Source organism: Moschus berezovskii, chromosome 21, assembly GCF_049115385.1.
Source record: "Moschus berezovskii isolate FMDL1 chromosome 21, NW_MosBer_1.0, whole genome shotgun sequence".
Lineage (NCBI taxonomy): Eukaryota > Metazoa > Chordata > Mammalia > Artiodactyla > Moschidae > Moschus > Moschus berezovskii.
Genome location: NC_142480.1, coordinates 63,318,226 through 63,342,739, shown reverse-complemented (window position 1 = coordinate 63,342,739; position 24,514 = coordinate 63,318,226). Strand labels below are relative to the sequence as shown.

Here is a 24,514-nt window from a genome sequence, read left to right as displayed (position 1 = left end):
TTTATTCATTCATCAGTTGACAGACATTTGAGTTGTTTCCACTTTTTACGTATTATAAATAATGCTGCTATGAGCAATGGTATATGAGTTTTTGTGTGGATATATGTGTTCATTTCTACTGTTATAATACAGTATCTTTGCATTTTATTTTCTATAATCTTGCTTCATTATGGTATCTAACATCTTCCCCATAATGATACACATATCTGAAGTTAAGCCACAAATTACTAAGCATTTTACATAAATTACTAGTTCATATTTTATTCTCCAAATAATTTATCACCCTCAAATCTACAATCAGCAACCATACTGACAGCATTCATATTAATACTTAATATTAACGTTTATTACATGTTCTGATACTGCTGTATTTCACCAAGTGGAGAATGCTACATCTCAAATGCTGAAGCTCCGTCTGTTCAACCCAACCTTAAGGGCTAACACTCCCAGTATTCCTTGTCAGGCATATAGTTACTGGAATTTATCATTTTTTACAGTCCTCAACCACTCAAACCCCAATAACAAAAAGCATATTTTGTCCACAAAAAAAGTTTAAAAATAAACACAGTTTAAAATTTCACACCAGGCACTTAATATAATGAATGGCCAAATATACATCACTTTGGTTACACAGTCTGGTAAACTAACAAAGTGTGTCAAACAGATGTCCATATTAATAAGGATGTTTGCCAGAATCTAGAAAAAATTTGAATACTTTATTTACTACAGTTTGAATTGGAAGATGCCTCAGAGGTCTTTTTAGTAAGACAAGCTCTAAAACTTAAGAAATGAAATGGAATCCAGGCGTAAAATCCAGACTACCAGTCTAATCCACATCAAAAGAGGGTTTGCTCTATTTAAAACTAATAGTAACAACAAAAATATCTGCACTAATGGAAAAGAAAAAGCCCAAACCACCCTAAAGTTATTCTCAAAGATGAATACTATAACTTGGGATTTTTATTGCAAATAATTTGATATTGCTAAGGGCCGCTTTGAGCCTTAAATAGAGAGGTGGGGGCCTTTAGATTATCCCAATAGTATTACCTCTGCTTGCATTCTGGTGTAACTTTTCTAAATGGCACAGAATTAGGAAGACTTACAGCTACTGCCCTAAGAACTCTACAGCACCTACTACTTGTTGCACTGACAATATATCCTAGGAGAGCTGCGGCAATTATAAACCACTGCAACATTTTACTTCCCTGCTAAGCAGATCTATGGAAGTGCAAGTGTCAAAATTTCATCTACTGTATCTCCTAGCAGGAAAAAATGTTCAGAATTACTGATCCAGACCAGCAGCAGCAGTTCAGTCCAAAACCTCAGTTCAGCCCAAATCCCTGGGGTCATTTTAAAGACAGAAATTTAACAGATTACTATATACTCACTAAAAATCAACATGAAAATGCAAGAATAAGACACAAGCATAAAACCTTCAATGCAGTGTGTATACATCTACTGCCTTTATTATAACATCAAACATGGTAGGTACAAAATGACAGATACAAAGTTTAATGGAGGATTTCAAAGAAAAGCCTCCTAATTGGAAGGAATCAGTTCTTTATGGAGAACACAGCATTTGGCCTGACATGGAAAGACGATCAAGATGTGAGATACAGAGAAGAGGGAGAAAATATCTATCTTTATACATGTCTTCTACTTGAAAGGCATATATTCCCACTAATTTATTTCAAATAATCAAAGAATGAGGCTAGCACTGTCCTTTTTAAACAAGTGTTGTTAAGCATTATTCTTTAAGGAACCAAGCTTTATTAGACATATCATCTTCCCTATCTTGTTATATAGGAATATTAACATTAAAGGCAGCCCTGGTCAATTCCAAGTTTAAAAGACTTTTCAACAGCTCTTACTTAGCTGAAGAACCAAGCCGAAACTGCTCAACATCTGAGGTGCTCGGCAATCTGGTCTCAAGCTCTCTTCCTTGTTTTACTGTCTTCTACTTCTGAGCCAAACAACAAAATGATCTCTCTTTGTTTCCAAGGCAAACCATTCAATACAACAGTAATCCAATCTATGCCCCAACCAGTAATGCTGAAGAAGCTGCAGTTGAACAGTTGTATGAAGATCTACAACACCTTCTAGAAGTAACACCAAAAAAGATGCCCTTTTCATCATAGGGGACTGGAATGCAAAAGTAGGAAGTCAAGAGATACCTCGAGTAGCAGGCAAAACTGAGGTTGGAATAGAGAATGAAGCAGGGCAAAGGCTAACTGAGTTTTGCCAAGACAATACACTAGTCATAGCAAACAGCCTCTTGCAACAACACAAGAGACGACTCTACACTTGGACATCACCAGACAGTCAATACTGAAATCAGACTGATTATATTCTTTGCAGACAAAGATGGAGAAGCTCTATAAAGTCAGCAAAAACAAGACGGGGAGCTGACTGTGGCTCAGATCACGAACTCACTATTGCCAAATTCAGACTTAAATTGAAGAAAATAGGGAAAACCACTAGACCATTCAGGTATGACGTAAATCAAATCCCTTATGACTGTACAGTGAAAGTATATAATGAAATATAATGAAAGTGAAAGTGAAATATATATTCAAGATTAGATCTGACAGAGTGCCTGAAGACCTATGGATGGAGGTTTGTGACACTGTAGAGGAGGCAGTGATCAAGACCATCCCCCCAAAAAAAGAAATGCAAAAAGGCAAAATGGTTGTCTGAGGAAGCCTTATAAATAGCTGAGAAAAGAAGGGAAGCAAAAGGCAAAGGAGAAAAGGAAAGACATATCCATCTGAATGCAAAGTTCCAAACAATAGCAAGGAGAGATAAGAAAGCCTTCCTCAAGGCTGCAAAGAAACAGAGAAAAACAATAGAATGGGAAAGACTAGAGATCTTTTTAAGAAAATTAGAGATACCAAGGGAACACTTCATACAAAGACGAACACAGTAATGGACAGAAATGGTATGGACCTAACAGACGCAGAAGATTATTAAGAAGAGGTGGCAAGAGTATACAGAATGCAAAAGCAAAAGTAGCTCAGTCGTGTCCGACTCTTTGCGACCCCATAGACTATACAGTCCATGCAATTCTCCAGGCCAGAATACTGGAGTGGGTAGCTTTTCCCTTCTCCAGGGGATCTTCCCAATCCAGGGATCGAACCCAGGTCTCCCGCACTGTGGGCAGATTCTTTATCAGCTGAGCCACAGGGAAGAGTACACAGAAGAACTATACAAAAAAGGTCTTCACAACCCAGATAACCACAATGGTGTGATCACTCACCTAGAGCCAGACATCCTGGAATGTGATGTCAAGTGGACCTTTGGAAGCATCACTACGAACAAAGCTAGTGGAGGTGACGGAATTCCAGTTGAGCTATTTCAAATCCTAAAAGATGATGCTATGAAAGTAATACACTCAATATGCCAGCAAATTTGGAAAACTCAGCAGTGGCCACAGGACTGGAAAAGGTCAGTTTTCATTCCAATCCCAAAGAAAGGCAATGCCAAAGAATGCTCAAAGTACCGCACAACTGCACTCATCTCACACGTGAGTAAAGTCATGCTCAAAATTCTCCAAGCCAAGCTTCAGCAATACGTGAACCATGAACTCCCAGATGTTCAAGCAGGTTTTAGAAAAGGCAGAGGCACCAGAGATCAAATTGCCGACATGAAGAAAGCAAGAGAGTTCCAGAAAAACATCTATTTCTGCTTCATTGACTATGTCAAAGCCTTTGACTGTGTGGATCACAATAAACTGCGGAACATTCTTCAAAAGATGGAAACACCAAGACCACCTGACCTGCCTCCTGAGAAATCTGTATGCAGGTCAAGAAGCAACAATTAGAACCAAACATGGAACAAAAGACTGGTTCCAAATTTGGAGAGGAGTATGTCAACGCTATATATTGTCACCTTGCTTATTTGACTTATATGCAAAGTACATCATGAGAAATGCTGGGCTAGATGGAAGCACAAGGTGGAATCAAGATAGAAAGGAGAAATATCAATAACCTCAGATATGCAGATGACACCACCCTTATGGCAGAAAGCGAAGAAGAACTAACAAGCCTCTTGATGAAAGTGAAAAAAGAGAACGAAAAGTTTGGCTTAAAACAACATTCAAAAAACAAAGTTTTTGGCATCCGGTCCCATCACTTCATGGCAAAAAATGGGGAATCACTGGAAACAGCAACAGACTTTATTTTGGGGGGCTCCAAAATCACTGCAGATGGTGAGTGCAGCCATAAAAGTAAAGACCCTAGCTCCCTGGAAGAAAAGTTATGGCCAACCTAGACAGCATATTAAAAAGCAGAGGCATCATTTTGCCAACAAAGGTCCATCTAGTCAAAGCTATGGTTTTTCCAATAGTCAGGTATAGATGTGAGAGCTGGACTATAAAGAAAGCTGAACACCAAAGAATTGATGCTTTTGAACTGTGGTGTTGGAGAAGACTCTTGAGAGTCCCTTGGACTGCAAGGAGAACCACCCAGTCAATGCTAAAGGAAATCAGTGCTGAATATTCATTGGAAGGGCTGATGCTGAAGCTGCAACTCCAATACTCTGGCCACCTGATATGAAGAACTGACTCACTGGATAAGACCCTGATGCTGGGAAAGATTGAAGGCAGGAGGAGAAGAAGACGACAGAGGATGAGATGGTTAGATGGCATCACTGACACAGTAGACATGAGTGTGAGCAAGCTCCGGGCAGTGGTGACGGACAGGGAAGGCTGCAGTCCATGGTGTCACAAAGAATTGGACAGGACTGAGCAACTGAACTGAATTTCTGAGGCAAACTAGGTTCAATACATGTGGAATATCTTTTGTGGAATATATTTTCTACATTTCTGACAATAAAGCTTGACATCCAGTTCAAACATCAATTCTCCCATGAAGCATCCCCTGGTCACTTCTAAACTCTTCCTTCCTTGAACTCCCTGATCTATACACTGTGTCTAAGATTTACACATCACATGATAATTAATGTAGCCCATTAATAAATAGGGTTTTACCCTTTCTACACAATCACCAACTAGAAGCAAAGAGCTATATATTACATGTGCTTATGTTTCTGCATCAACGATACAGAAACAATAGTTAAAGTAGTGACAATGGAAAATGAAAAAAATACAAAAGGAAGGCACAAGGGATCAGAGCCATGGACATTGCTTCCGGGCTATTGTATATACCAGGAAGAAAAGGGGTAGGGCAATGAAAAGAAATTGTATAAAATGCCTGTCAAGTCATTATTTATGACTTATGGAAGCTATGAAAAAAGAAATGAAAGCTCATATATGAGGTACAAAAGACAGCTGGGCATAAGTACTGACTGCCTTTAAACACCATGAAAAAGGCAAGAGGAAAATTCCAAAAACACATCATTAATAATAAAATATTTTGATTTATATTATGAAAGATGTCTGATGTTTAAAGTCAACACGCCTTTTAATTCTGCCCTATGTTTTTAAAAATAAATGTATGATGACTAGTAGAACATGTCAATTTCTCCTCCAACAACATAAAACACTGACCAAATACTTGTTAATTCTAGGGAAAGAAATGGTTAAATGTAATAAATATTTTAAGCAACTAAATTCTAGAAACCAAGCATAAATAACTTCCAACTTTAGGTTAAATTTCTCATATTAAAAAGACAGAGATATAAAGTATATAAGATAGAGAACCAATTAACTTTAGCTACAATAAACAGTGCTAACCTATTAAACACAATGAAAGTGTACAACCAAGAAACAACACAATACCTACAGCTTATTGTAATCAAAGGATTCAAATCATAAACTGAGAAGGCTGAAAAGGAGTAGAGAAACAATGAGAAGAGATACAAGTAGTTTAACTTTCAAAGAAGTCAACATTCAGATCAATTTCCAAGTTTAGATCTTTTTCATAAAGGTATTATACTATACTGTCACTAGAATAAAGAAGTACCAAGTCTTAGGTTGAATACAGGCCTATAATTCATTCATATTATAATAAAACCAAGGTGCTTCTAATATACATTATAGAAATAAATATTTGAATTAATAACTTGACAGAAAAAAGTACTTAAGACTCCTGTAATAACCTAGAACCTACATTTGTATGCCAGCAGAATGAAGTAAGAATATTTAAACTAGCTTATTTTTCCTACAAGGTACTTTCTAAAGTCTCCAGCTCAGCAATGGAAGTTGACATTTCTTTTCATAACTAAAAGCTTTGTAGCACCAATAGCGCAAGTAATAGATTCCTGCTCCCCCTCCCCCAAAAGCAGACACTTTAGTGAGGATACTGGTGGTAGCATTCTCTAAGTAACTAAAAATATTCCCCCTATTGTCTGGTGGCTCAGGTGGTAAAGAATTCACCTACAATGTGGGAGACTGGGTTCAATCCCTGGGTTAGGAAGATCCCCTGGAGGAAGGCGTGGCAACCCACTCCAGTATTCTTGCCTGGAGAATCCCCATGGAGAGAGGAGCCTGGTGGGCTGCAGTCCATGGGGTTGCAAAGAGTTGGACACAACTGAAAGACTAAAAGCATATGAAAAAAATGAGGAAAAGGAAATTCTACTCAAAGTCAAGCTTTCAGCACAGTCTGAAGACCAAAAACAACAACAAAACAACTATGAAAAACTACCAAATCTCAGTGCTTTACCTCTAAGACTGTCACTCCACCCCCACTCAACCACAAGGCTTGGTGCCAGCAAATAGGCCTTAGGATCATTGCAAAGACCACCAAAATTATTAAACCCACTCTAAATCCTGGAAAATACTGGGGGAATGGGCAGATCAGACCACAAACTAAGGCAAGGAAGTTCAAACTTCTGGTGATTTAAACGAATAGGTATCATTCAAAGTGTGATCCACCAAGTAAAGTGGCACAACCTTGAAGCATAACGCTCTGGGAGAAGACAGAAAAAAGGAGTGTCCTTTGGCAACTGGATGGTAAAAGGAAAAAGAAAAAGGGGAAATGTTAAGGCCTTGCTAGACCAAAAAGAATAATAGAATTGGAAGTCTCACAATCCTTCTCTTCAACCATTAAAACAGACAAATAAAAACTATTGAAGTGACAGGACTATTCTATACTGACAGAAGAGGGCACCATTAAACTAGGAATACCGTAAAAAACCCCACTACCACAAAAATGAACAAAAGAAAAGTGCAATCCAGAAAATCAGGGAACAGAATTTGACATATCATGTGAGGGAAAAACCCTACCAAAAACAACCTCAAAGCAGAAAGAAAATCTGTAAGTCAGTATTCCAAACAGAATTAAAGATATTCTATTAATATAGTATCCCTACTATATTAAGAACTTTAATTATATTAATAATTGTATTAATATATTCAAACAAGCATTTGAGGATATGAAAATCACTTTGACTCAGACAGCAATTGAAAAACTAAAAACAAGAAAGTTAAAAGTGACTGAATTTAAAAAAGAATTAGAAAAAAATTTACAGAAACGAAGAATAAATTGCAAGGCACCCAAGGGAGAACTGAATCAAATTAAAATGATCTACTACAGTCCACAATATAACAGCATCTGTTATGAGCCACATCCATCCACATCTGGTGTTGTTTCATTTGATTTCAGGTAACTATCTACGACTTCCTAATAATTCACAAGGCACAACGCTTCCAAAATTCATCTACACTAGCAAACTTCATGTCTTTCCCATACTCTTTATGATTATTTACTCTTTATGATTACTTAAACCATTTAATACAGTTTAAACTGTATTTAACCACAGTTAAAACCATGGCCGCTATTAAATAGGTTTATTAGGTTCCTGTGTGTGTGTCTTCAGTTGCTTTAGTATGCCTGACTCTGCGATCCCAAGGACTTTAGCCCACCAGGCTCCCCATCCCTGGGATTCTCCAGGCAAGAACACTGGAGTGGATTGCCATTTCCTTCTCCAGTACATGAAAGTGAAAAGTGAAAGTAAAGGCACTCAGTCGTGTCTGACTCTTCGTGACCCCATGGACTGCAGCCCACCAGGCTCCTCCGTCCATGGGGTTTTCCAGGCAAGAATACTGGAGTGGGGTGCCATTGCCTTCTCCAATAGGTTAGTATACACAAACATATTTCTTAGGTCTGCTGAGAAGGCAAAGAAACAATGATACCTCAGGGGCAATTAGCACACCGAAGAAAGCTGATCGCCGAAGAATTGATGCTTTTGAACTGTGGTGCTGGAGAAGACTCTTGAGAGTCCCTTGGACTGCAAGAAGATCCAACCAGTCCATTCTAGAGGAGATCAATCCTGGGTGTTCACTGGAAGGACTGATGCTAAAGCTGAAACTCCAATACTTTGGCCACTTCATGCGACAAGTTGACTCACTGGAAAAGACTCTAATGCTGGGAGGAATTGGGGGCAGGAGGAGAAGGGGACGACAGAGAATGAGATGGCTAGATGGCATCCCCAACTCGATGGACATGAGTTTGAGTGAACTCCGGGAGTTGGTGATGGACAGGGAGGCCTGGCGTGCTTTGATTCATGGGGTCGCAAAGAGTCGGATACGACTGAGCAACTGAACTGAACTGAACACAGATCTTGGTTTCGAAATGCCATCCTCCAATAAAAGGAGCCAAGGCTCTTCAGAAAAGAAGGTGAGTCCAGGATTGGGAAAGGTAAAATACAAGATGAGCCTGGAGCAATTAAACAGCCTCCTGTGGGCTTTTTTCTTTTTTTGCTTAAGAAAATCTTAACTGCAACCACGAAATTAAAAGATGCTTGCTCCTAGACACTGTACTAAAAAGCAGAGACATCATTTTGCCAACAGAAGTTCATATAGTCAAAGCTATGGTCTTTCCAGTAGCCATGTACAGATGTGAGAGCTGAACCACAAAGAAGGCTGCGTGCCAAAGAACTAATGCTTTTGAATTGTGGTGCTGGAGAAGGCTCTTGAGACTCCCTTGGACACCAAGGAGATTAAACCAGTCAATTCTAAAAGAAATCAACCTTGAATATTCATTGGCAGGACTGATGAGGAAGCTGAAAGTTCCAATATTTTGGCCACCTGATGCAGAGAGTCAACTCACTGGGAAAGACCCTGATGCTGGGAAAGACTGAGGGCAGGAGAAGCGGGAGAGAGAAGATGAGATGGCTGGATGGCATCACTGACTCAATGGACATGCTGCTGCTGCTGCTGCTTAGTCGCTTCAGTCGTGTCTGACTCTGCGACCCCACAGATGGCAGCCCACCAGGGTCCCCCGTCCCTGGGATTCTCCAGGCAAAAACACTGGAGTGGGTTGCCATTTCCTTCTCCAAAGCATGAAAGCGAAAAGTGAAAGAGAAGTTGCTCAGTCATGTCCGAATCTTCGCGACCCCATAGACTGCAGCCGACCAGGCTCCTCCGTCCATGGGATTTTCCAGGCAAGATTACTGGAGTGGGTTTCCATTGCCTTCTCCGCAATGGACATGAGTTTGAGCAAACTCAGGGAGATGGTGAAGGACAGGAAAGCCTGGCGTGCTGCAGTCCATGGGGTCAAAGAATTGGACACAACTTAACAACTGACAAACAACAATTGAGAACATAGTATTTGAAAGATTTCACTTTTATTTTCCAAGATCAAACACTGAAAATCTTGAGATAATCAAAACAGAGTTACTCTGCCTTAGGGCAAGCACACACTTAGGCTTTTTTAAATAGACAATTCCTCCTCTTTCCCTGCCCATTACATATCTTCACTTCCACTCCTCTTCAAATACCCATTTCATGGCCAACTCCTTAGACCTTGTCATTAATAGGAAATGGTCCACTTCTAAGAGTAAATTATTCATCCCACTCTGACTATACCCTCTTAATCCACCTAAGCACTCTATCACAAGTAAATTCATCATCTTCCTCCAGAGCCTAATCCTCCCTTGTGCTTCCTATTTCAGTAAACTCATTCATTCTGTCAACTGCCCAAGCCATAAATCTAATCATCGCCCTTAACTCTCTTTCACCTTCCACAAGCCCCCACTATGTATCTTCTCAAATCCAACTATTTCTTCAGTCCTCATTCCACTACCATAGTCCAGACCACCTTAGCCCTTTTAACTAGTTTTTTTTGTAATTTCCTCCTCAATTACTCTCCCTACCTACCAATTTTAACTCTCTCCAAAGAAGCTGACACAGAGCAATCAGCATTACCTTTCAATTTCCTGCCAGGCTTAAGATGCTGAGATTTTACCTAAAATACAATACAAATTCCTTAACATAGCTTCAGTATAGTTCAGTTGCTCAGTCGTGTCTGACTCTTTGCGACCCCATGAATCACAGCACACCAGGCCTCCCTGTCTATCACCAACTCCCGGAGTTCACTCAAACTCATGTCCATCGAGTCGGTGATGCCATCCAGCCATCTCATTCTCGTCATCCCCTTCTCCTCCTGCCCCCAATTCCTCCCAGGATCAGAGTCTTTTCCAGTGAGTCAACTCTTCGAATGAGGTGACCAAAGTATTGGAGTTTCAGCTTTAGCATCAGTCCTTCCAATGAACACCCAGGACTGATCTTTAGAATGGACTGGTTGGATCTCCTTGCAATCCAAGGGACTCTCAAGAGTCTTCTCCAACACCACAGTTCAAAAGCATCAATTCTTCAGTGATCAGCTTTCTTCACAGTCCAACTCTCATATCCATATATGACCACTGGAAAAACTATAGCCTTGACTAGATGGACCTTTGTTGACAAAGTAATGTCTCTGCTTTTTAATATACTATCTAGGTTGGTCGTAACTTTCCTTCCAAGAAGTAAGCATCTTTTAGTTTCATGGCTTCAGTCAGCAACCGCAATGATCTTGGAGCCCAAAAAAACACAGTCTGACACAGTTTCCACTGTTTCTCCATCTATTTTCCATGAAGTGTTGGGACCAGATGCCATGAACTTAGTTTTCTGAATGTTGAGCTTCAAGCCGACTTTTTCACTATCCTCTTTCACTTTCATCAAGAGACTTTTTAATTCCTCTTCACTTTCTGCCGTAAGGGTAGTGTCATCTGCATATCTGAAGTTATTGATATTTCTCCCGGCAATCTTGATTCCAGCTTGTGCTTCTTCCAGCCCAGCGTTCAAGGGCTCTTCAGATCTGGTCCCCACTTATCTGTCCAGTGTCATCTCCCTGGCACTGCCTGATTCATCCATAGGGTACTCTCTGAGTTTCTCCAAGCAATCTAAGCTCTCTAAGCGTATCTCTTGTCTTTATTACAGGTCTGGTAAACTCTACCCGTTCTCTTCACAAAGCTAAGTCCTATTTACCTTTTAGACTTCAACCTAAGTTGAAGAAGTCACTGGAATAAATATTTCTCAGTTTAGTTGCTCAGTTGTGTCTAATGCTTTGTGACCCTATGGACTGCAGCACTCCAGGCCTCCCTGGTCATCACCAACTCCCAGAGCTTGCTCAAACTCATGTCCATTGAGTTGGTGATGCCATCCAACCATCTCATCTTGTCTTCCCTTTCTCCTCCTGCCCTCAATCTTTCCCAGCACCAGGGTCTTTTCAAATGAGTCAGTTCTTTGCATCAGGCGGCCAAAGTATCAGAGCTTCAGCTTCAGCCTTAGTCCTTCCAATGAATATTCAGGACTGACTTCCTTTAGGATGGACTGGTTGGATCTCCCTATAACTGGGTGAACTGTGCCTTTTATGTGCTCCTGCAGCACTCCACACATCAAGCACACAGCAAAGTGTTCACTGTTATTCCTCATCACCTAGCCCTGTGGACTGAATAAGATAATGAAAACCAAACTATGAAATAAATTACCAAAATAACACAACGCTTACAAAGAATTAGAACCCAATGACTTCTGGCTCAGGAACACAATATTCTTTCCACTATACTTTGCAGCACTTAATTTTACTTTCCTAAACAAGTCAATGTTAATTAAATATAAAGCATATGCTGCTGCTGCTACTACTAAGTCACTTCAGTCGTGTCCAACTCTGTGTGACCCCACAGACGGCAGCCCACCAGACTCCCCTATCCCTGGGATTCTCCAGGCAAGAACACTGGAGTGGGGTGCCATTTCCTTCTCCAATGTGTGAAAGTGAAAAGTGAAAGTGAAGTCGCTCAGTCGTGTCCGACCCTTAGCGACCCCACAGACTGCAGCCTACCAGGCTCCTCCATCCATGGGATTTTCTAGGCAATAGTACTGGAGTGGCTTGCCATTGCCTTCTCCGATAAAACATATAACCTAGAGTTAAAAAGGACCTAAATATCGTCTCATTTTATATTAAAGTGAATCCCAAAAAGGGCTAAAGAACTGTACAACGCAGCAATGCCAGGATTAGTCATTTCGATGTTCTTTAATTACATACTTCAGTCTCAGGAATAAGGTTTTTAAAATTTTAAACCTGAAAAACTTTTTACTTCAAGGTTAGCAAAATTATTAAAAACAAAACAAATGAATCATCAATTCACTTAACAGTTTCCATAAAACTTTTAACAAAACACAAGATTATTTAACTATGGTATAACACTAATATAAATAATACTGAGTCATTATTACATTTGGGTACCAATCATGCTCAAGGCACTGTGAAACATATTCACTGAACAAAGATACAAAACAGAATTCCTATTTCCATAAAGTTTAAAATAAGTTTTGGAAAATGAGACCCAACCATTACAAAATTAAACAGAAACATTAAAGGACAAATTATTCACTTAAATGTTTAACAGTTTCAAAAGAAGTGACTCTGTTGTAAGGAGTTTCAGAAATGTAAAGAAAAATTACAATCTACTACGTGAGCAATCAGCATAAACTCAAAATTTCTTATCTTCGTCAGCTGAAAGGGCTCAAAACAATGATATTCCAGTGTTAACAAGCTTACCTGCTGTCCAGTTCTTGATTTCTAAATACTCTGACCCAACGAAAGAAACCAGGACTCCTTGAAGAAATGGCTGATTCTAAGACAGCAGCAGAAAAAGCAGACAATGAACCTGGAATATCTTTTGTCTCAAAAGGAATGAAGTGCTCCAAAAATGATAGGAACGTGTCAAAACAATCAATGAGTTAACTTGAAGGAGCTCCCACTGACCAATTTGAGTTAATCTGAAACATCAAAGTGAATACTGACAAGCAATGAGAGAATAACCTACCTAATTTAAAAAAAAAGAATCTCTGAATTTATACTGATACTAAATAAACAAATGAGAAGGAAAAGCTCTAATTTACAACTCAACAGAATGCCAACTAACAAATGTAGAACAGTAAAAAAAAAAAAAAAAAAAAAGGCCACTTTGGAACCACTGTACAATAACTGATTCATGCAAGAATCATTAATGAAATGTTAAAACCACTATGTGAACATTTTAGGGAACACAAAAACACAGCCTCAAAGCATCTCCCCAAAGATTATTCAATAATAACAAGGAGGAAAATGAAAATTTTTATATGGAGAAAAAATTGGTAGGCAAACCTTAGACTAGTGATACAAGTAAACATCAACAACAAGGGCTCAAACAGACATGATATTGCCTCCTGATTATGTGGTATTCCTACCAAAAATGCAGAACCTGATCTACCAACAAAGAAGCAACATAACAAACCCAAAGTAATGGACATCCTACAAAACAAAGGACTGTACTTCTCAAAACTAACAATTTCATGGGGAAAAAAGTTCAAGGACTGTCTCAGGTTAAAGGATATATGACAACTAAAATAAAAAAGGAATTGAAAAAAAAATTATTAAAGAATCTTACTGGCACTACTGAAGAGACTTCAACATGAACTGTATAATAAATTACTGTATCAATATTAAATTTCTTGAATCCATCATACTGTGGTTATGTAAGAATATCTCTTTGTCCTTAGGCAATATTGTTGAAGCATCTAGCGGTAAAGTATCATGATGTATGAGACCTACTCTCAAATGGCTCAACAATAACAATAATTATGACAGGAAAAGGAGGAGGGTAGTTTAGGAAAAAGAAGATCTAGAGAGTGGATTTCTGCTATTACTATATCATAATACATGGTATGTTGGACATTTAATGGTTTCCTTGTCACCAATGTACATTAATGCAGCATTTCTATCCCTTGTATGCATCTGTGATGTTCTGCCTTCAAAGATACACCTGTGACTTTAACTGAATACACTAGAATCTTTGGTATACTCTATAAGATGTAATCAAGGAGCTTCAAATTATAGAAAAAATAATATCAGTTTCCAGACTTTGAAATCACTCTGCAAAAACAGAGAACCATAGGGCAAATATGCTAAATATTAACAACTGATGAATCTAGGTGACAAGTATATGAGCTCACTGTATTAGTCTTTTAACTTATATCTAAAGTTTTCCCAAAACAAAACATTAAAAACAATCACCACCTTCTGCCAACACCAAAACATTACTGTGGGTAAACTGAGTCATTTCTGAAAAATAAAATCTTGACTCCCAGATTCTTTTCTCCCTTTTCTTCATGATCCATGTCACCTTAACACTATTGAAAGTTTTCATCACCAAAATAAACATTTTGACAAAGCAGTACCCAACATGCAAATAAATTACATTTCAAAATCTCATTTGTCAGTCAGACATTCACCATTACAATCAGTGGTTTATTTCCTAATGCTGGCCACAAAAACTCTCACAAGATGGAATCTCAGGAAATGTTCAACAGTCTGGGATTCCAACCTTGCATGTCAATATGTACAAAAAATGCACAAACTAGTATTTTATAATCTGGAAAGCACTATTACCATTTTTAAAGTCTCATTTGGAAAACTAGGTTTGGGTTGGTCATCTTAGTTGCTAAGACAACTTTCACTCAATTCAACATTTACTGAGCATTCACTATGTGGCAAGATAGACAGGTGTCTATTGAGCATACTAAAATACCAAGGCAGTAACTCTGACATAGGAACTCAGCCTAGCAGAAGAGAGTGACATCAATTATAATACTTTAAATGTTCAATCAAAGTGAAAGAGGAGAGTGAAAAAGTTGGCTTAAAACTCAACATTCAGAAAACTAAGATCACAGAGTCTGGTCCCATCACTTCACGGCAAATAAATGGGGAAACAGTGACAGACTTTATTTTTCTGAGCTCTAAAATCACTGCAGATGGTGACTACAGCTATGAAATTAAAAGACACTTGCTCCTTGGAAGAAAAGTTATGACCAACCTACACAGCATATTAAAAAGCAGAGACATTACTTTGCCAACAAAAGTCTGTCTAGTCAAGGCTATGGTTTTTCCAGTAGTCATGTATGGATGTCAGAGTTGGACTACAAAGAAAGCTAAGCGCTGAAGAATTCATGCTTTTGAACTGTGGTGTTGGAAAAGACTCTTCAGAGTCCCTCGGACTGCAAGGAGACCCAACCAGTCCATCCTAAAGGAAATCAGTCCTGAATATTCATTGGAAGGACTGATGCTAAAACTCCAATACTTTGGCTACCTGAGGCGAAGAACTGACCCTGATGCTGGGAAAGACTGAAGGCAGGAGGAGAAGGGGACAACAGAGGAAGAGACGGTTGGATGGTATCACCGACTCAATGGATATGAGTTTGAGTAAACTCCGGGAGTTGGCGATGGACAGGGAGGCCTGGCGTGCTGCAGTCCATGGGGTCGCAAAGAGTTGGATACAACTGAGCAACTGAACTGAACTGAAATGTTCAGTAACGCATTTTATTCTACAAATATTGCTTGCATTGAGAGCAAGGGAGGTAGACTTTGACTAAAAAGATTATATCAGTATCAAGATAACATTTGGGGTATAAAGGAAAAATATTTCAGTAGGTATATGAAAAATGGAGCATTCCAATCCCTGGCAAAAACATGAGCAAGATACAGAAATATTACATTCAGAGAGCAGAGACCATACTTATGCAATAACCAAACAAGATACCTACAAATATACTAAGTATTCTTAAAAAAAATAAACAAAATGTGGGAGAAAGTAACTACTGGACTGCAACATTAAACAGGATGGTGAGTGAAGAAGTGAGATTTGGGCCAAGTTTGAAAGAGTTTGGCCAGGTCAGCTTTATGAAAAGCATCTCAAGCAAGTGGTACAAAAAGTGCACAAGACCCTAAAACAGAAATAAAGAGTTTAAAAAACTCTTGAGAGGTGCAAGTGGCTGGCCTCCAATGAAGGAAAAGACAATGAGAACAAGAAAGATCAGAATGGGAAGTCACTGGAAGAGTTTAAGGAAAAAATGACAAGATTGAGGCTCTTAAAATGGTCTCTAGGGTTGCGGTGTGAATAAAGAACTTATGAGGAACAGGAAAAGAAACAAGATGCCCAGTTAGGAAGCTACTGCAGTAATTCATGTAAGAGATCATGATGCCATGAAATAAAGAGGCGGCAATGAAGGGCTTCCCTGGTGGCTCAGTTGGTAAAGAATTCACCTACAATGTGGGAGACTTGGGTTCGACTCCTGGTGGAAAGATCCCCTGAAGAAGGGAACACCTATCTACTCCAGTATTCTGTCCTGGAGAATTCCATGGACTGCACAGTCCATGGGGTTGCAAAGAGTCAGACACGACTGAGTGACTTTCACTTCACAATGAAGGCTAAGAGCAGTGGATTGGCACAAGATAAACTCCGAAGGTACAACAGAATGTGTGGATGGACTGGATCTGAGAGAAAAGAAACGAATCCAGAATGTTATCTTAGGTTTCTGGCTTGAGTACTGCCACTTAATAAGACGGGGAAGGCCAGCAGAGACATCAGGGTTTAAACATAAGAGGGAGGACGAAGGTTGGGAGAGAGGAATAAATAGGTATATTTTAGTCACATAGCTATGTTTGAAACCCCAACTAGATTTCCAAGTGGGTATCAAAATCAGGAAAATTCTGGGCTAGAAAAATAAAAGTGGGAGACATCAGCATGAAAATAATAGTCTTTTCAGGGAAGAGCAAACAGCTGGCCTTAACTGGGTCACAGAAACTGAAGGGTTGTTGCTGACAATGAGTCTGAAAAGATAGGATAGAATATATTATGAAGTGAACCACGACTAATAATGGCAACAGCAGTAGTAGTAAGGATAGTAACAATAAAAGAAAAAAAAGTACATTTTTAGGTACCAAGCACTGTGCTAAAAGCTTGATAATATACATCTCGTTCAATCCTCTCAACAACTCTACAAAGTAGATAATATTATAATCACTGTTTTATACACTGAGCTTCAAGAAGATTGAGAACTTGCCAAAGAACAAAGTGTTGGAGTGGGTATTCTAAAACTTAGGCAGTCAGATTTTAGAGATCAACCTCTTATCTCTCACATTACTGCCTCTTTACTGATTTTATATGCCTTTGAAGGGGTTTTCTTAAAAGAAGTATAACATTTAGATCTGAGTTTTAGAAATATAATTCTAGTCTTTATGTAAAAGATTGCTAGGGGTGGGGATAAAAAATAAGACAAGTAAACACAGTATTAGTCAATGCAAAAGACCTTGTTTTAATAAGCCAACAGTTACTAGTTATCTTACTAGGTTACATGAAGAGTATCCTTTTGTTCCAAGGGTGACAAATCATACCTCAAAGTAATCCAAGTCAACCTCCACATGCATGCTGCTGGCAACAAAAATAAGCTGCTGAAAAAGGTCCAACTCATGCAGTATAAATTTACCACCCACTACCAAAACATTTCTCAAAACATGTAACGATGTAACTTTATTGATTGCTGAATTTAAGTTCATAAAGTTTCTGTGTTTGTATAAGGAGGAAAATAAAATTAGTACTGATTCAAGACAACCATAAAAAGATGTGCCTTGGTTGACAGTTGTTAGAAATCAGATCAGCTAGTATGTTTTTGCACCCTTGTTAACAATTCCTCTAGCTTTCAGCATCATCAATCATTAAACTGATGAGGTAGTAAATTATCCGCTGTCCTACACCAGTGTCCAAATATCTGAGAGTCCACCTCATAAACCAGCTAATTTTTTTCTGAGTGTGGTGCTGGAGAAGACTCTTGAGAGTCCCTTGGACTGCAAGGAGATCCAACCAGTCCATTCTAAAGGAGATCAATCCTGGGTGTTCATTGGAAGGACTGATGCTAAAGCTGAAACTCCAGTACTTTGGCCACCTCATGCGACGAGTGACTCATTGGAAAAGAGTCTGATGCTAGGAGGGATTGGGGGTAGGAGGAGACGGGGACGTCAGAGAATGAGATGGCTGGATGGCATCACCGACTCTATGGACGTGAGTCTGAGTGAACTCCGGGAGTTGGTGATGGACAGGGAGGCCTGGCGTGCTGTGGTTCATCAGGTCGCAAAGAGTCGGACACGACTAAGCGACTGAACTGACTGACTGAAGATGATTCAGTGTTAAATAAAATACTAAGTTCAGTAAGTATCAATTCCAATAGTAATTATTAAAATCAGCAAATGACAAATATCTATATAATGGAGTATTTACTAATTATGTGTTAATACATATCCTGTGCCATGCATGAGACTCATTAACAAATGGGCTTACACTCAATTATAACAAGCTGGAATCATCCATTTATCACAGAGTGCATAGATAAAGCATACATAAATAATTTAGTTCCACCAAAATAAAATGAAGAATAAAAAATTATAATTACCTACTAGAGAAAAGCTATTTTTTTAATATATATACTCCAGGCTTCCCTAGTGGCTCAATCAGTAAAGAATCTTCTTGCAAGGCAAGAGACCCAGGTTCGATCCCTGGGTGGTAAAGATCCCCTGGAAAAGCAAATGGCAACCCACTCCAGTATTCTTGCTTGGAAAATCCCATGGACAGAGGAGCCTGGTGGGCTACATACAGCCCATAGGGTCCAAGAGTTGGGTGTGACTTAGTGACTAAACCAGGTATGTTAAAAAATATTTTTCTAATTTCAAATTTTAAATACCGTATTTTACAGATGCCTCTCACAAATAATCACTCAGAGATATGTTTCATTGAAAGGTAGGAAATATACTCACATTTGACTTGATTTTTTTAATATGCAGAGAGATCATGGAAGTTAGAATCCAACAATGATTGCGGATAAGCCAACTAAACATTTAAAGTATAATATGAAAATGAATTTAAGATGTTGGGTTACTTTATCCCAAACAAATATATGAGCATTCTCCTGTATTTATGTATTATATGAACTCCTTTTTGGTAACAAACACTAAAGGTATATTTAAGAAGCAGACCACCTATACAATCTTCATAGGAAGGAAGGAATAAAGGGAGATGAGGCAATACACATTTTGTACACATTTTGTACATTGAGCCTCAAGCAACCCCTAGGACCTATTACACCACTGTTTCATTTAATTTTAACAATTCTATGGGGCAGGTGGTATAATTCCTTCACATTTTACAAAAGATGTCTCATAACTTTGTCAGTGGTAGAGCTGGGATCAGAACAAAGATCTGACGACAAAGTCAAGCAGTCTTCCTTTACTTGCAAATCAGCACAATGTGTTAAAGTGTTTTTTGCAGAAAGTTATCTAACTAGAATAAAGACTTTATTTTCTATATTTATAGTTGTCTTATTACTACACATTGAAAGAGCACTCCTCAATTTACTAAGAATACCCAGAAATTTTCTTTCTAATCTAGAAAAAAAGGCAATGCTAAATATGTTCAATCCACAAAACATTATTTTTCATTGCTCTATCACTAATAAAATTTCAGCTAGACTTTGTAACATTCATATGTGCCAAGTGTATATCTTTCAAAGCAAAAAGATACGTGTACGGTCTGATTACAAGACAGAACATATAAAATTTAAAATACCCACAGAAAATCGAGGACCATCATCATTGTATGTTACAACAAATCCCTCTTGCCAGACTTTATAAAAGCAGCAAAAGGAGGGAAAAAAAAGATGGCTTTCCAAAACCTGACTGATAAGCATGCTATTTCCCCGTAACAAATTTATGGTTTCTCCCTCCTAGATGAGAAAACACATCTACTAAAAAAAAAATTTTATTAAAATATTTCAACTTCAAAATCATATTCAATAAATATTTTCATAATTACTTAACTACTCTCAAAATACACTTCAATATTTCTCTCTTGATAACCAATGAGTGATGACACTGCTGCTTGAAAATTAACAAAATTAAACTGCACTGCATCCCAAAAGCAAAATGCAAAGCAATAATGCAACTGCCCCGAAAAAAATAAATAAAGACTCACCATTCAAAATAACTCATCTTGATAAGATTATTTCCAATCCCATTTACCAAAACAAAAGTCTTTGTTACTCCCATTAAGGAAGCATTAAAAATTCTAACAATATAGATCATTCTCAAGCTCTAATTCAACAGTGACATTACAATTATTACCTCTAAATCCCAAAAAGCTACGTTCCTTCTACTGAACACCCTCCACCACTCATTCACTCACTGCTCTAAACAATTTAGTGGGGAGAAAAAAAAACTTCCTGGGAAGTAATTTAAGGAGTTAAACATAATTTTATCATCTTTTCTCCAGGATGAATAAAACCATAGTTATATACATAACAATAGTGTGAATTAAACGAAATAATTGTGTTTAGAGAGATCACTACTACCTCACAATGGCTTTAGTAAATAAACTTTCACTGGAAGCACTCTTTCAAAAGGATTATTAAAGACTGTGTCTGCAAAGTACTCAAATCACTAGTTTTAATTCTTCAGTATTTTCACTGCAACACCATTACCACAACTTTTTACACTTTACTACACTGCTCACTGAAAATTAAAAATGATTTCAGAATCGGTCAGTGCATCATCATATAGAAAGAACTATATACATAACATGTGTTCATTGCTTGATATAAAGTCTAAATTTGCCATCCACTTTAGTGAAGACACTTTTGACATTTTTCCTAAAACAAAAGCTGCCATTCACAGGAAAAGACACGAGTAAAGACTTATAACTCCAAAAATAAACCAAACCAAAAGATGTACATACAAAAGTCATAATAAACAAGAATTATTTTATCCTCATTTCTTAAATTCATACTAAAATAAATGCCATTTCTGTGTTTGAAGGAAAAAAATCTTTAAGCTATTTTGTTTACCTTTTCCACAGACTATACAAGTACTGCCAAGGTAACACAGATTTTAAAACTGACAACTGGAGTACTTGGCAGTTGCCAAAACAACACAGCTGGATTCTTAAAGGAAAAGCGCTCTTTGTAATGTACACCTAATTACAGCTTTAGAGAACCTTCTCTCCATTTAGTAAAAAAAAAAAAAAAAAAAAAATTACACGTGGAAAATATACTGCACTAAAACTTGACAATTTTTTTTTTAAATACACATAATTCTTAACACACCACAGCAGGCCTTTTTAAAAGCACACTCATTAGAATCACAATCTCACTGTAAACTAAAATACAGGTTAACACTGTGCTATGACTCTTCAATCCACACATGGATCCCTACCGGATCCTGACAGGATGCTCGCTTCTTATCTCAGGAATCAGTCATCAGGTCTGAGAACATTTTTACAGTGACACTTTAAGCGGGGGGGGGCACACAACAACCTGTTTTCTCTAATTCAGAAACGCTCACCATTTCCAAACTTGTTTACACTATCTCACCTGCTAAGGGATCCTCATGGATCAAAGACAGACGGAATCGAACTAAAGGACAAAGTTTCCATCACAGAAAACCTTCCCTGCGAGCTGGGATACTTTGGGTGGACGTCCGGGGGGCAGCGAGCGGTTCCCTATGCAGCCCCTTCTCCCCCGCGACGTCTCCCCGCACCGTCGGGAGTCCGCACCCGCAGGTGCCCCCAGCCCAGGCCACCTTCTGGCCCCAAGTACCGAACCGGCCAGTGACACACACACACCAACACACACACAGAGTTCCGCTCCGTTAGACCAACCTTCTTCCAAAACAGAAGTGAGGGAACTTCTTCCAACAAGAGCGCAAAACGCCCCCTGCAGCAGGGGTCAGTCGCCTCGGGGAGACCCCTGCCTCGCACGGCAAGACTAAGAAAAGGGCCCTCGGGCGTTTCCCCACAGAGAGGCTCCGGACCCCCAGGGAACTCCCTCAACTTTCAAGGAGGCGACGTCCGCCACCGCCCCCCAGCCCCAGACGCGACATGCGCCCCGGGAGGCTCCGAGCGCCCAGCCCGCGCCGCCGCGCCTCCCTCAGCCGACCCGCGACGCCCCTCAGCCCGCGGGCCCGCCCTCGGGACACCCCGCCCCCACCGCCACAGGAGGCGCCGACCCCGACGCGACCACCGCTCGCCGCCTCCCCGCACCCCACCCGGCCCGCGCAGCGCGGCCCGCCCGCCCCTGCCAGCGGGACGCGGCGCCGCCGTCCCGGGAGCCCCGCGGGCGCCCCTCACGAGCGGCGCCGCCCCCCGCCCCGGCGCCCCCCAGCCCTCACCGGGTCCTCTCGCCGAGACGCAGCCCCCTCGGGCCCCACCGACCCCACCGACCGAGCCCCGTCGCCCGCAGCCCTCACCCGGTCTCCAGTGAATGCGGGCGGGCGCGCACACGCCGCAGCCAGGGCCCGCCACCCGCGCTCAGCGCCGCCCGGAGCCGCCTCCTTCAGCCCCGGACTCGCCGGGACATCCGCGCACGGATCCCCACACCGGGGCTATTTTTAGGAGACAGGCCCCGGCCAGACCGGAACTCGTTCCGTCGGCGCGCGTGCGCACTGCCCACGGCCCTCTGTGTTCCTCCGCCAGGCTCGCCTCTCCCTGCTTTCCCCTTGCTCCCTCTCTGGCGTCTCCCTTCAGGTTTCCCCTCAGGGCTGAGTTATCCTCTTGGTGGGGCCCGGAGACTTGGAGTGGGAAAGACAAAGGTTACGGGCCGGGAGGGCCACACCGTGTGAGGAAGAGGCGCGCGGGGCGGACTATGTTTTTTCGGGTGGGTGAGGAGACGAATCACCCGGCACAGGAAGGAGATGACGGCGGTTTGGCGCCGGGGCTGCGCGCCGGAGCCCGCTTCCCTCAGAAGGGCCGTGTTCTCCTGGAAGGGAGAGTGGTCACTTGATGAGGGCTCGGGCGCCTCCCAGGGCGGGGCGGCCGGGCGGCGTCGCGCCCCGCAGCCCCCGCCTCCCCCGCGGCGGCCTCCCGGACCAGCCGCCGGGGCCCGGCCAGGAGCGGCTCCAGTGACGAGGCGCGTGGCGCGTCGCCGCGCGCGGCCGCCCGCTCCGGCCAGCCCGGGGCGCCGGGGGGCGGGGCTCCCGGGGGCGGGGCCGGCGTCGGGGCGCGCGCCCGGCCGCGGCCGCGAGACCGGTGCCAGGCGGCGGCGCCCCGGAGGGCCCGGGCCCCGCCCGCCACCGGGGTCTGGAGCCGCCAGCGGGCCCCCGCCCGCGGGGCGCACCGGGCGCCCCCGACCTCCGCTCCCCGGGCACGCACCTGTGTGCCTCCCGCCCTGAGCGAGCGCCGTGGGACGCAGGCCTCTGGCACGCCGAGGCAGGTCGGGCCCCGGCTCCCCCAGACGGCGGGACTTGAAGCGGCGTGGAAGGCGGGCGACGCCTTTCTGGGTGGTCAGCCAGGCTCCCTGCATCCCAAGAGAGACTCAACCTACCAGTCTTTACTACTAGTAATAGTTGCTAGTGGGCTTCCCTGGTGGCTCAGAGGTTAAAGCGTCTGCCTCCAATGCGGGAGACCCGGGTTTGATCCCTGGGTCGGGAAGATCCCCTGGAGAAGGAAACGGTAACCCACTCCAGTATAAGGCGCAGCTGGTATACCTTGAGCGCTGACTGTGTGAATAGTTTGCATTTGATAGCTCGTCATCCTTACAACATCCCTGTGAAGTAGATTCAGTTTCTATTCCCATTTTACATAGGAGTAAACGGAAGCTCGAGTGCTGAAGTGGCCTTCTGAGGTTACAGCTGCAGAGGAGGGCACTGAGCACTTGAACTCCTGACCACCCTGCGTACTGCCTTTTCTGAGAGAGGTGCGGAGATGTGTTTGGGGAGCTGTTGGTTTTTGTCGAGGGAGGTCATTAGGAGGTTGAGCAGTTGTGTTCTTTGCATCGTGAAGGCTGCTCGCCTGGCGTTTCTACCGCCACGCTGCCTATCTCTGCACCTATGCAGTGGACACAAAGCCGAATAATTATATTCGTTTGAAGATGAAAAATTCATTCCCAAGGCACTTGAAAACAAAGTGGTTGGTGTGAGTGAGCAGATTCTCAGAGGCTATGGGTAGAGGAACTGGGAAGTTTCAAAGGAAGCTGGAGACTAGCAGGCTTCCTCCCTCAAAGACAAGGCAACCTACTGGGGAGAACACAACAAAAAAGTGACACACAAACACCAGCCACTGGCGAATTAACCTGGAGTTCTGCTCAGAGCCCCACAATGTGTTCAGAGGAGTCAGCAGCAGGGAGGGTTTAAAAAAAAAAAACACGTTAGAATTTGGTGTGACCCTGCAAACCATGTGGAAATGCACACTTTTTAACCTGCCAGAAGCTGCAGAGCCATCTGGATTTGGCTTCTCTGCTCCAAGAAAATCGAAGAGTTGAACAGTTTTCCTTCAGAAAAAGGTGAGGTGGAGGACCCACGAGCAATGGCTTCCCTCATTCCCCTACTCTTCACCCTGGAAGGAGAAGAGGGACAATGAGAACAAACTTAAAGAGTTTTTCATACTCTCATCGTTCCTTCCCATCTGCCACCCTTGGCAGAAGCTGACCTTCTTGGAGGTA

The 24,514-nt window shown here is 41.5% G+C and overlaps 1 protein-coding gene across 9 annotated transcripts in view; it reads right to left on the bottom strand.

Moving 5' to 3' along the window:
• MEF2A (myocyte enhancer factor 2A) overlaps positions 1–22,503 on the bottom strand; it is a 201,386-nt gene extending 178,883 nt beyond the window's left edge. For 2 of the 9 annotated variants that reach the window (XM_055417700.2, XM_055417698.2), the window contains exon 1: positions 22,326–22,489. The gene's annotated coding sequence lies outside the window, so the exon portion shown is untranslated. Of the gene's footprint in view, positions 1–22,325 lie in introns of all 9 variants that reach the window. The other 7 variants (XM_088829695.1, XM_055417703.2, XM_055417699.2 and 4 more) reach the window with 7 other exon arrangements.
• Positions 22,504–24,514: the final 2,011 nt, after the last annotated feature.